This window comes from Balearica regulorum, chromosome 3, assembly GCF_011004875.1.
Source record: "Balearica regulorum gibbericeps isolate bBalReg1 chromosome 3, bBalReg1.pri, whole genome shotgun sequence".
Classification (NCBI taxonomy): Eukaryota; Metazoa; Chordata; class Aves; order Gruiformes; family Gruidae; genus Balearica; species Balearica regulorum.
Window position 1 is genome coordinate 67,034,073 of NC_046186.1, and position 13,242 is coordinate 67,047,314.

At 40.9% G+C, this 13,242-nt stretch overlaps 1 protein-coding gene across 3 annotated transcripts in view; it reads left to right on the forward strand.

Annotated features, from left to right (window-relative positions):
• Positions 1-13,242, forward strand: part of AIG1 (androgen induced 1) — a 128,175-nt gene that overhangs the window by 57,774 nt on the left and 57,159 nt on the right. The gene's annotated exons all lie outside the window — the stretch shown is intronic.

Genomic DNA, 13,242 nt, shown 5'->3' on the forward strand with positions numbered 1-13,242 from the left:
TGTCACTACATGTTAGAATGGGAAGTTATTCTCCTTTACTCTTGCAGGAAAAGTGAGCCCCAGCAACCCCACGGTGCCAGAAGGCTAAAAAATTTTACTCCTCTCTCTCCTTACTCTTGCCTGTGTAATTCAGTGCCCTCAGTGCAGGTGTGATGTACTTGAGAATCTCGTGGTTTCGTTACGTTTGTGGAAACCAGTCGCTTTAGCATTACTGCAGCAGAATTCCCAACTATATTCTAAACTTTGCTAATAAATTAAAATAGTACTTAATCTTTCCAGATATCTCAGATCACTTTGTAAACAAATGAACTAAACTTTGCAAGAGTATTAGAGACAGTTTACTTGGGCTTATATATTCTTTTTTGAATTGAGAAATGTGACATACATTCTGAAAGAATGAAATCACCTATCTCAGTTTAAATTAACAGCAGCAGCAAAAGCAATAAAGGATATTTGCTTCTTTAATCTGGCAAATTTATCTGAGCTCTTTCAGTATAAGGTTCCTTACTGCCATTGCTACTGTTGTAGAGAAAACTTGCTGGACTAAATATAAAAATTGTATTTAAAGGTCATGTTCCTTGGCATTTTCATGTAACAGTGAAATCTAAGAATTTTATAGGTATTGCATAGAGATTGAACTGAATTTCTAAAATGAAATTTAAAAATTACTGATCTAACCTTATGAAACCTTGTTGAAAGCATGGTAGAGTTTTAATATACTATCCAGACCTGTTTTCAGTGCGTCTCCCACAGCAAGAAGGAAGATGGCATTAAGATGAAACTTTCTATAGCGAAGCCGGCTGTTACCACAGTCTGGCTTCTGTTACTGCCTTAGTGCTGCCAGCTTGGAGCTATTTATAGGCATTAGCCTATATCTGTCCATGCATGCGGATCTGCTACTCTCTTCAGAAGTAGTTGTGTTCCTGAAGAAGTTTGTCTGAGGTTTCAAGCTTTGTTTTTCCTTTCAGGGGCCAGTTTCTTCATCTGTCCTTATTACCAATTAGTAGGAATTTGGCAGGCGGTCTCTCCCTGCCAGAGCTCTTGCATCAGCTTTCCTGCATTGGCCTACAAGCTGGAAGGTTCACTTGCAGCGTTTTCAAAATCTTCAAAGATGTTTCTTACAGTACGGGACTCTATCGATCATCTTGTGATTTTCATGTCTTTTCCTCCTTTTCTTAAGTGAGAATGGTATACAAAACTCTTCAGAAATGCTATTCAGTTCCATTAACTCAAAGCTAGAACTTGTCTCACTTAAAAAAAAAAAGTCCCTCTTTGTCAGAGAGCCTTTGGTTTTCTTCTGGCTGCAACAGGGTTTTGATGCTGTGCATGATTTGCAGCAGAAATAACACCTGTTCTCTTTCATTTTCCTGAGTACCTGATGATGAATGCTGGGCAATAAACCCTTTCCCCAGGAGCCAGCACTTGCTTGGGGCAGAGGTAATTGTTTGTCTGCTGCACCACAGCACGGCTGGAGCCTCTTGTGGTCTGCAGCATTCTCTTCACACGTCGTGCCTGCATACACCCATCCATAAATTAGATACAAGCCAGCCAAGTGCAGCCTTTCTGTGTCCTGCTTTACACCACCTTTTTCCATGGCATAAATCCCAAAATGAGATACGCTCCCTGGCAGAGCCCGAGTGAGAGCACACTCCCCTGACATAGTAGCAGCAGCAAGCTTCAGGCTGCAGCCAGGGGTGCATTATGTCTTCTGCCACCTCATGCAACAAACCATATAGTGCTGTGGGCAGCAAAAAGTTCTGGTAGCTGGTAAATTTACAGCAATGGGCTCAAAACTAAATTAAAATGAGAAAGGAAGATAGTGGAACAAGTGTTTGACTGCTACAAACCATCATCTCTTTCATTCTGACATTCTCAGTTCTAAAGATTATTTCTCTGCCACATGGTTTAAGCACATTAGTGATCTCATGGGGGAGAGTTTTTCCAGCTTGAATACACTGTAAAGCATTCTGCTACTATTAAATTGGTTCTTTTCCTGCTACTGGTAATTGTTAAATAAATATCTTTTGAAGAGCATTTAACTTCCTCTTCTTGCTTTTACCTAAGAGTAGCTTGAATATTAAACAAAGATATTTCTGCAGAAGTGTTTTTGCACCAAATAAGGCTTTGATAAATTTATAACTGGCCACCTTCTGGAAAGGTAGTAAATTTTACTATCCAAGACTTGGGTAATTTTTCCTCCATGTTAGCAACTTTAAACCATTTTCCCAGCTCCACTCAGCACACCCCCTGCTTTATTTATCTGTTTTCATCTTCTGTGCAGTTGCAAAAAATACAAATACTTGTATGTATCTTTTTCCCTCCTTCAGTTTTTTGTCCCTTGACGATTTGAAGCCGTTGAGTTTCTGCTAATATAATTCTTCCCATGGCAGCAAATTATGACTTTGCAAAAACAGAGGTTGCTGTCAGCTGTTGGTGTCCAAGGGGAAGTCGCAGACTCACAGCATCAAGTTCGAGTTTTAGCTGGGACTTCCGCCACTCATATGTACTTAAGCTCTCCTAAACAGAGGAGATGTCATGCTTAAATTATTTTCAGCTTTTGACCTTTTCATTTCTGAACTTCCAGCCACTAAAACATGAGGTTTCCCTAGTATTTATTTCAGAGGACAGGTCGAGGTGAAATGTCAATGTGAAGAGGAAGGGAGAATAAAGTCCCCCATACAGTGTTATTTTGGTATCCAGTGTCCAGTTAATACAAATAAATCAGTTTTACTAGAATTTGTTGGAGTGGTTTTGCTGCTAAAACTCAGGCCACATGGGAAACAGTTAACAATCTCCAGATGTGAAACAGAAAGAATCAACAGCAGCACAGAAAAATTATATTTTTCTCAGTGAGGAGGGCTACTGCAGCTGGGATTCACAGAGATACAAAGAGAAGGCAGCTGCTCTGAGAGCATGAGAGAGTCAACCATCTTGCTGTGTTCATGGCAGGGCATTTACCAAACCTGAGGTCCTACTAGACGTGCAGGGAAGGAGCTGGCGAGCAACCAAGCTGAGCTGTCTAGCACACACCTCAAGCCAGGGATTGATGTTTACCTGTTGCTAGTGCTTGGGGACTTGCCACCTACGGCGGCTTTACATCAGCTGTGTTGAGTGAAGCCTTGTGGGACTGAAGCAAACTCAGAATCTTCTTTCCTTTTGCAAGTCTATCCACAGGGAAGCTTTGGATGGCATTTGGCACTGTCTCATTTTTCACCTCTTGATCAAACTCTTGCCATGTCGAGGCTCTGCAAGGAAACTGGATGCTGGGACAAGGAGTGGGTTGGAATCTATCCGCTCACCAGATACTCTGTGACTAAGTGCATTTCTTTCATCATAACCTTTTCCACCTTACTGATTGAGAAACTGGATAATAATGATACACAGATCCTTTTTCAGAAAATTTTATGGACCTGTTGACTTGTTAGGAGCATCTGTGTGGCTAAATGAGATGTCCTGCTTTTAAAAGTCTGATGTTTAGTTGCACTGGTCCCTACACGTGTTCAGGGAAAATGAATGGGCATAAAAATATGTCCACCACCAAATAGCCTAAGGTGCAGTACAGAAAGTTGCATTTAGAACATATTATTATAGACATGTTGTCAGGGAGTATTCCTGTTGCATGATGTTCTGAAAACATCTCAGTTCGCCTCAAGGGAATGCCCGTCTGCCCTTCTTATGATCCATGGGAAAAAAAACCCCTTGTGGTAAAGGCAAATGGAGAGTTTCCAATGTCTAATACCCATCCTGTTTTTGTTCCTAGCACAGCAAGTGAAGTGATGTGTTCGTGAGAATCATACTGGTGCACAATAGAGGGGGAAGAAGGAGAGTTTCCAACTTCTAAGGTCCTATGATTACAGAAAATCTTAACTTTAAGGGCACTGTTATCATCCTAAAAGTTTCTGGTTTGCGATTAATAAGCCTTTTTGAAATGTTTACTGTGGTTTATAGTTTATGTATAGTAGCTGCAATACTGCTTAACTCCCACCCTCAGTGCCTCTTTCCAAATACTCTGCCCATTCAACTGGGCATTCTTCTTTCAAGGAACTGTCCACCCACAGAAACTAATGACACAGGATACTTTCAGGAGCTATCCTGCGGAATGTCGTATGTGCTAGTACTGCTCAGGCACCAGTCCTTCTTACTGAGTATTTCTTTACATAGTCTGAAAGTGAAATACATGGATAAACCCTGAGTATCCTGTGCTGGTGCCAGTATTTTTGGGCTCTTTACCGGGTGTCAGTCATCTTGAAGATAAGCCTGCAAGCATCAATGTATGAATGGTCAGTATTAAAAAGAGCAGAGGCTCAGAAATGTGCAAATTTTTGAATTTTGACTTGGTAGTTTAATCCTAAGGTCCCAGTTTTAAGCTCTTCACATCACGTAGGATTGGAAAACCTTTTTTATTGAATAAAAGTTGAGATTATCAACTAACCACATAAACTGAGGATCTGATGCCTTAAGAAAAGGGTGGGGTCAGCCTTTCCTGGAAGAGGCTATGTCTCATAGTAAGTACAGCCTGCTACAAAGGAGTTTTGTTTGAAAGGTTAGCTTATACTTATTGATTTTACCTTTGTCTGTCTTATTTTTGTTGAGTTTTCTGTACAATATAAGCTCTTCTGCTTCTTACAGCTCCTAAGATATTTTCAAAAGTGTTCATCTATATTAATGTTTCTGGAGAAGTGATTAATCCTTTCTCTCATATTAATTCCTGCCTAGCACTTAGCATTTTGGGCCAGACTGTCCCCAGTGGAGCAAAGATCTGAATTCCGCTTTTGATTCGCAGTTTTATGTGAATACTTCTTCACATCGTGAATTCAATCCTATGGCCCTTTTGGAAAACATTCTTCCTTCAGGACCACATTCTGTCTTCATTGCTCAAGTTGTGCTTTTCTTGTCAGTGTAAAGCTCTGTGCTGAGAAGTGTAAGGTTTTCACGGTGTTGCTCACTCTACTTTCTGTAAAGGCAGACCATGTGGTGACAATGATATAAATACCATGTGCTTTGTTTGCCCATCTTTGCACATCCAATGCACATTCTTACCATCTTGTTCATTATTTTACTCTTTAGATGCCGCGCACAGAAAAGGGTGACCACATCACTCCTTTTGCAGTCAGAATGACTTTGGTTTGATTCATGCTGAGAAAAAGAGACAGATCACTGAGCAGGTGTTGAGAGTTTGATGGAAGGAAATGCAGGTTGTCCTTTCAGAGCATTTAAACTCCAGCCATGATCAGTTAGCATGTCTTGTGCCCTCATTCTTGCTCCAGAGGTAGAAAATCCATGATACGATTTCCCTCAGGGTACCACAAGTAGCAAGAGGACTTTGTGCCCATATACCCTGCACAAGGGGTAGTCGCCATGGCTGGCTGTGTCCTGGCATCATGTGGTACAGCTCTTGTGCCAACATGCTGACTTGGTCCTGAAGGCAGCGCAGCTGGGTTAGCATAGCACTGGGTCCCAGGGGACGGGCCTTGCCCCTTGGCAGGAATTTTTGATGGGGCTGAGGTGTCTGTACTGCTGCTGGCTCTGGAACATGGCACAGACGTGCCTCCTGTCTCCTCATCTGCAGAAGTGCACTAGGGTGGCTGGCTTTCTGGGTAGGGGTAGGTGTGTCTGGATGGTATTTTGCAGACAGATGCAACTTTATTCTGTGTTGTGAGCTGGCCAGGCATCAGCCAGCTCCAAGCCCAGAGCAAGTTACTAGGTTGGATTGTGCACCATGCTAACCGCACCTACGCATCTCCTGGTTCATTGTTGGCATGGATTCATCCACACTCAGAAGGAGAGTGAGTTCTCACCTACTGACAAAATACCACACAGACAAACCCAGACATTTATGGCATTTAAGGTCTGAAAAGAATATTAGATCATTTTGTCTGACCTCCTGTTTAACACAGGCCATAACATTTTGCTTGCACCTGTACTGAGCCCAGTAATTTTTATTTCACTGAAGTTTATCTTCCAGAAAGGCATTTGGTCATGATCTGAAGAGATAAACAATCTTCTGTTTTCCTTAGCAGCTTGCTCCTGTCATTATTCATTGTCACTGCTAATTCTTTTCCAAATTTCTAACTTGTCTGACTTCAGCTTGTTATGCTTTCCACTGCTATGTTACAGAGCCCTTTATTACTTGTTTTATATCACTGTTTTCCGTACAGGGAGAGGTCTTGTGAGTGTCTCCTTTTGGAGAAACTGATCACGTTAAACCCCCTGAGAGTCTCATCTCAGGAGATGCTCTGCAGTCTCGCAGTAGCACTAGTGGCTTTTCTTGACCCTGTTCCAATAACGGGGGTCACCTGAGCTGTCAGTATGCTGTGATCTATATGGATCCACAGGTCAAGCATCCCCTCGCAGGTCATTTTGATCATCCCTAGCAAATTAGTCCACACGCAAGGTGAGATGGTTACCACCTACCTTTCATGGAGCACAGGGCTGTTTATTTTGGGAGTAAAGCCTGACAGAGAAAATACACTGTATATGATAAACCGTTTCCACGCGGTTGACCTAGCTGACCAGCTGTAACACTTCAGCCACTTATGATGCTGTTAGAGACAGATGTGAGCTCATCAATTGTTATTGCCACTTTATGTCTGTGTACAATTCCCTGGCCTTGGACTCACTTTAAAGCCCTCCCAATCTCTTATTCTTGCATTCAATAAAGGTCACTCCCAGGAAGAGCAGCAAATTCTGCAGCTTAGTTTACCTGACTTGAAGTTTGCATAAATTATTGCTCTTTTTTTCCTGTACAACCTCAAATAAGCCTGTCTCTGTTTCTCTCTTACTTGGATAGAATGATAGAGCTTACCAAAGATATATTGTGTATACTCATAAATGCTGGTAGGCTTTCCAAGGTCTCACATCTGACAGACCCAAACACACCACTACTACAGAGACATGCGGCAGTCTGCAGGGCCATTATTCACCAGTTTTTCATATATCCATAGATTGTATTTAGTCTTTATGTCATTAACGGGGACAAAAAAAATTGTAATGTTTCATTCTGGTTTGGGGTTTTTTTTCGTTATATTGTACCAATATATATTATTTTTAAGTATAGTTCAAACATTTTAAATCTGGAAGTCACAAAATAACAACTCATTCTTAGTTAGTTCAAACCTGAACTGCATCGTCCTGTGGTACTTCACGGTTGTACTTGTGTTTCTCCAAACCAGTCAGTCTAAGAGGAGGAAAAACTGTGTTATGAGAGGTGTGGTCTAGCCAGAAACTCAGTCCACAGCCAAGAACTGGTCCATTGGGTACTTGAAAATTAAAATTCCCCCAAGGCTACGCTGTTCTGGAGAGCTGCTGGGAGAAGGCAGAATGTCCCCAGTGCAGCCATGCTAAAGCAGCCTTACGGACCTTTTGGATTGTTTATGAGCATGGAAAAATTTTGTCAAATCAAAAATGACAAAATTTCAGTTACACCCAAATTATGTTTTCTGTCAGAGATTCATTCTGAAAGAAATTTTCAAACCCAAACATGCAACTCTGTGACTGTTTCAACTGTGATGCTTTTTCAGCCTCAGCTTTGGGGTTAATGTGAAGTACCTTGAGGGGTTTTTTTGGTAGCATACTGTAGAATTTCTTGGCAGCCTTTTATTGCTGTTTTCATTTCCATAAACACTTTTTACAGTACCTCCTTACAGTTTCAAGGTAGTTCCTGAAGATAACAGGGAAGTGCAGAAGGGATGATGTTAAATAAAACCAGTCACAGTAAATTGCTTACCAGTTGTGACCTGGAATTTTGGATGCTGTTTGTTTGTTAAATCCCAAGTGGAGGAAAGGAAGCTTGAGGAGTCACTTTCGAAATGAATTTGAGTTGTGCTGGGAAGTTAATTTAGCTGCTTGTAAGCTTTTCAGGAGCTAGTGTGAGAAAATCCAGCTGTAAAGATGGGTTGGGAAATGGGTAAGTCTTCCACCTGCATGATGGTCTGTAGTTCAACCATACTACACTGGACTCAGTGACACACAAGTGTTTGAAAAGAATGGTTTCCTTCAATTGCAGAGTAAAATTCTGTGGCCTGTGCGCTGCAGGAGGTCAAACAGCAATCAGCAGGGTTTCTCCCAGCCTGAAGTCAATCAGCCTGCAAGGTATTAGCATTGCAACCTGGCAGGTGAACATGCATAGGTACACTTGTACAGGCTTACACACTTAGAGCTTGCACATGTTCCCACATGTTGTATCTCACGCTAGTGTATAGTATCTGATTTTCATCCCTCTTGAGAACACACCCAGAGCTGGGGTGCAGCTATGCCATTATATGTGGATGAAGGGGTGGGTGGGTAGCTGAGGGCACTCATTAACGTAATTAATTTCCTCATTGACTCTACATTAACCTTTGAATCCATTACCACTCTTGTTTGCTTTTCCTGTATGTTACAGGCCAATCTTCCCTGCAGGCTTTACCTATCAAGTTATTTTACAAACAATACAGCTTCTCTCTGAAGAGAGATTTCTCCCCAGAGCACTAGTTGGCGAAGTCTAAACAAACAAGCAACTAAAAACACTTTTAGTAAGTTTAAAAAAAAAAAAAAAAGGGCCTGCTCACAGAGTTTAAAACTATCCCAGGTGTTGCTGTGGTTAAGTTACTGGCTGCTTCCTTGGCTTTGACATTGAAAGTCAAACAAGAAGGTTTTTACCTTCCTTGCAGGAGAGACGAGCATCATCTCTAGTTTATTTCAGACTTGCCTAAGTTATTAGAAAGGAGGCTGCTTCTATCTTGCACTCCTTCCAAATATGCCTTTCTATGGAGGGCTGCAAATCCCAGCAGATCCTGGGACTGCGTTTTCCAGGATTCCTTCTAGATGAGATCGAGTGAAGCTGTGCCCTGCCCATGCTGCGGTCCTCACTCTGGGGCACTGCAGGCGCTCAGCAGCCTGGACTCCTTCCCAAACCGTGGGCTGCCACCCGAGACCACTTCCTCTCACCTTTGTCCCACAACTCTGCTTTGTTTAAGACAACCTATGGAAATGGGATTTTCTGGGCTCTGATACATCCCTGTTCTCCCTACAACACTGGTGTACACTTGCACAGCCTCCAAACTGGAAAAAGGAAGACAGGCTCTCTGCTTCCCTCTAGAAGGAGGATCAGAAATGTCAGAGGTTTCTGTCTTTTTTTCAGCAGCTGCTTCAGAGCAACGCAGCCAGAGGGGATAGAGCTGGAATATGCTGCGTTCTCATCGCTCTTTTTTTCTAGTTTGCTGTTAATCAAAAATTTCCTGGTTATCTACCATCCCACCAGAACCACCAAAATTGTTATGTTGTTTGCATGCCTTTCCTTGTGTTGCTTTTGGACTGCAGTATGAACTGCAGCATAACAGATGTGTGTTCCTTCTGCGCTTTCATGGTTTTTTCTTTATTTGAAAGTTCCTGGTCTGACCTTGTAAAACCTAGGGCATTTCAGAAAAGAAGAATTAGAGCTGTTTGTTAGTTTCCAAAATTTCTCTCACACATAGACATCTGGGTACACACACCCATACTGATTACATTTTGTTTATAAAGAATTTTATAAAGAGTTTTTTACAAAATGTTTCTTAATACATTTTAAAGAGAAAATTAAATATAGTATATGGTGTCATACGAGTTATTAAATGTCTTCTTTAGTAGAACTTGGTGATTACTGGAAGTATGACTGGCAAATATAAAATGTGTTTGAACTTGAGAACATGGGCCTCTGGCAGACAGAGCATTGGCTATTTGGACCTCAGCTTCCATATAGCGTGAGTCAAGCGAAACTTGGCACTAGTTGTACTGTTTAGTCTTTAAACGTTTTTTATAAGCCTCCCTTTCTCTCAGTGAGATTAGATCAGCCAGATATGATATTCTGATCAGCATGGACTTGTGTTTGTTGTTGCAGTAGTCTGTGGAAGATAATTTTGGAAACAATAATAACTTATACTCTGAAAGTAAAAAATTGATTAAAAATCTGTCACGTTCGCCTCAATAGACTTGTAGTTCATTACGGTTCTCAACATTAAGGGCAGAGAATAGCCATAGAAGTAATTTTTTTAAAAAGTCAACCCCATTGTTAACTTAATTTTGGTTTCTCATCCCTCCCAGATGCAATCTTTTAACAAAATCAATAGCACATCTAGATGAAAATGAAAGGTGTAGCCAAAGCTCGAATCAAAATACTCCAGTCCTTCCAGATTACTAGGAAAAGGAGACCTGACTAGGTCTTTGGGTGGAAAATGGGATGGCAATATGAAAAAAGATAGCAATAAATTAAATATGAAGAAATACAGAGTTCACAGGTGTTGGAGCTGTGGGCAAGTTTCTACATTGAGCTTCTGAAAGGTTCAATTTCTGTCCCAGAGAACAGAGGAGCCATGGAGGTGTTACACTCTCCTAAGGCCCTCCTGTATCTTTTCTGCACCATATGCTGAAAAGACTTGTACAGTGATTTGTGGTCCTTAAATTAGTGATTTACACAGGCCACCTACTGGGCTGAGCATGGTGTGAGGTTCCAGTTGTGCTGTGAGATATACCTCTACTTTGGTATACATTATGCTTAAGGATAGCCATACAGCTGTCCTCATGGATCTTAATGCTAGAGGGATCTTTTCTCCAGTTGCTTCTGGCTTCCCTTTTTACCACTTAATTCCTTTTCACATAGTATAAATGCAGAAAAAATAGAAGTAAGGATATCTTCTGTATTGTCTTCCTTTTGGTGAAGTTAAGAAAGCTTCATTAGTTCTCCTGGATTGTTCTTGAAATAAAGTTCAAGTTAATTTTTTTCGTCAAAGCAGCCAAATATATGTCATTCATAATGCTAGATAATGGACATAACAAGAAAAAGCTTACAAAACCTGCACAAATTTTGTTCTTGTCTATGAAAGATATGTAATTAATATCGTGTCTTTATCCTTCCCATGCTGTGAACATACTTTGCAAACCCTACAAAATGTATTACTATTTAATTTTGTCATATGAGGTAGCTTGTCTTTTTGATATATGCAATGAAATCTTACCCTTTTGACATCGATACAAGTTAGGTCATTCCTTTCAGTGCAGTGAGGAATTATCCAATGGTTTGCTTTTTAAGAAGCACATTCACAGATGTAAAATTACATATAATTAAACTTTTTTAAGCAAAATTTTAAAATGTTTTTCTCAAGTTGTATTGAATTGCTCTTTGATATTTGCCTGCCTTATTAAGCTCTTTTCTCATCATATGTCATATGTGCTGTCAAGATGCGGTGTGAATTTCTTTGTGGCAGTAAACAAAATTGCAGAAACTTGCTTTCAGTCACTGGGCTTAAAAAAGTAAGTACTGCAGTCTGAATTGTCAGATACCCCCAGAAATGGTGTATTTCTTCTAAGCAAGTGACTCAAACATGCACGTGCCGAAAAAATTGATGTCTGCGGTATGTTTTCAGAAATGTGGCAGTGCTGAAGGGCTAGGCAGTGCATGTACACAGTTGAAACTGGATGTAGGTACTGAGCATACGTGCACTGTGCATTCCTCTAGCCCAAGTGCCAAACAGAGTAGATCAGAGGATTAGGTCTCTGTAGTTAATCCTGTGTTGGCTTATACCTAATTTCCTGATTCTGTTACCTGCTGTCTCCTCGCTTAGTCCCGACTCTATCCCTTCATTCACTTAATGTCAGTGAAGTTTTACAGTTGGTAAACACATGGAACACCTTATGGAGACAGACTACTGAGGAAAGCTATACCTTTTTGTTGTTGTTGTTGAAACAATTACTTTTATTTGGACTGTACTTAGTTTTTAATGATAGTTACTGGCTTTATCTGAAAATAAATACATGTAAGTGTGCTATAATTTTTAACTTATATAAGTGAATTCTTATGACTTCATTCCTTGATCCAGCAGAAGGATGAAGAAGTAAACCATGACAGAGAAAATTTGTGTTCTTATACTAATGTAATTTTTAATTTTGGATGACGGACTGAAAGAAAATAATTAGAAACACATGCACAAATGGCTTAGGAGCTCAGTGATGTTTCTTCTTGATATTACAATTTTGACACAAAAGGAAAGGACTTTGGCTGTTGAAATGCTGAGATTTGCACCTGTAATCTCACCGAAATGCCATCTGCTTACCGGAAAGAGGCAATGGCAGTTTTTCATGTTATGTCCCTTCCTCTCAGATGATATATGAGCTAATATGGTTCCTCAAGACTAACAAATAGTTAAAAATTAAGCAGTAGTTGCAGAATTACCACACCTCTTGTTATCAGTTGTGGCACCAGTAGAGTCCTCTGCTGAGTACAACATTTGAACAGTGGTTCAAACAGCTGGATAGATGCAGTATTACATGGATCGGCAGAAGGCCACTTAGGAAGTTACAGGGTATGAAAGACTTTCTGATACTGAAGTTGGTGGAAGTGAGATCCTTACCCATTTTCTCCTCAGCCAAACTGACTTCACATTCAGGAACATTGGCATTTGCTTGAGAGGGCAGAGTAAAAATAGCAGACGATGAAGGCTGCCTGGATTTGGTCACCTATGTATGTAAAATAACATGTCCTGTTGTGTGGCGGTCCCGAATGCCACCAGCTGAGAGAAGATAAATGACCCCATGGGAGGGACTGGACCTCCCTAAGTGGGCAAAGTTAGGTTGACAGTAGATGTAAATACGGGTTGAAAATGGGGCCAGAGCTTGAATGGAGACCGCAGGTTTAATGCCTTGCCCCATCTCTGTTGTGTTTGCTTATATGAGGAAATCATCATCTTAAAAGAGCCTCTTTTCACACCTGCTTCAGCAGTTTTTAAAAGAGCAACTGGAGATCCTTGTGCCCCCTCATGCTTTGTCTTCAACATGCAGGAATTATTGTGTTAGTGTTTTCCAAAATGTGTCCCTTCCTCTTTTTTTTGCGTTGTTCTATCCAGGAACCCAATGGGATTCAGCAAGTGTCCCAAGCTGAAGCACTGTGAGGCTTGGGTGGGTCTTCCACCCTGTACTGACTTTCTGGTCTCTGGTTGGTCTGCAGCAGAGTTGTGAAACCGAGCCAGTGAAGGATGGGAGGAAAAAAAGGGAATGTCTCTTCAGAATCTTATGATTTTTCTTTTTATCTGTAGTTTTGACTGCTTTGAAAAGGTGACTAAAAAGCCATTCTAAAACCAGAAACCAGCATGTGTCATGAGGCACCCAACTGTTCTCTAGACTTGCCCCAACAGTTTTATATTCCTCTGGCAATTTTTTTGACCAGTACTTACAGAACTCTATGTCATGAGTCTCCATGCCTGACCAGCGGCTCTGAAGTCTTCTGCTTGGCAG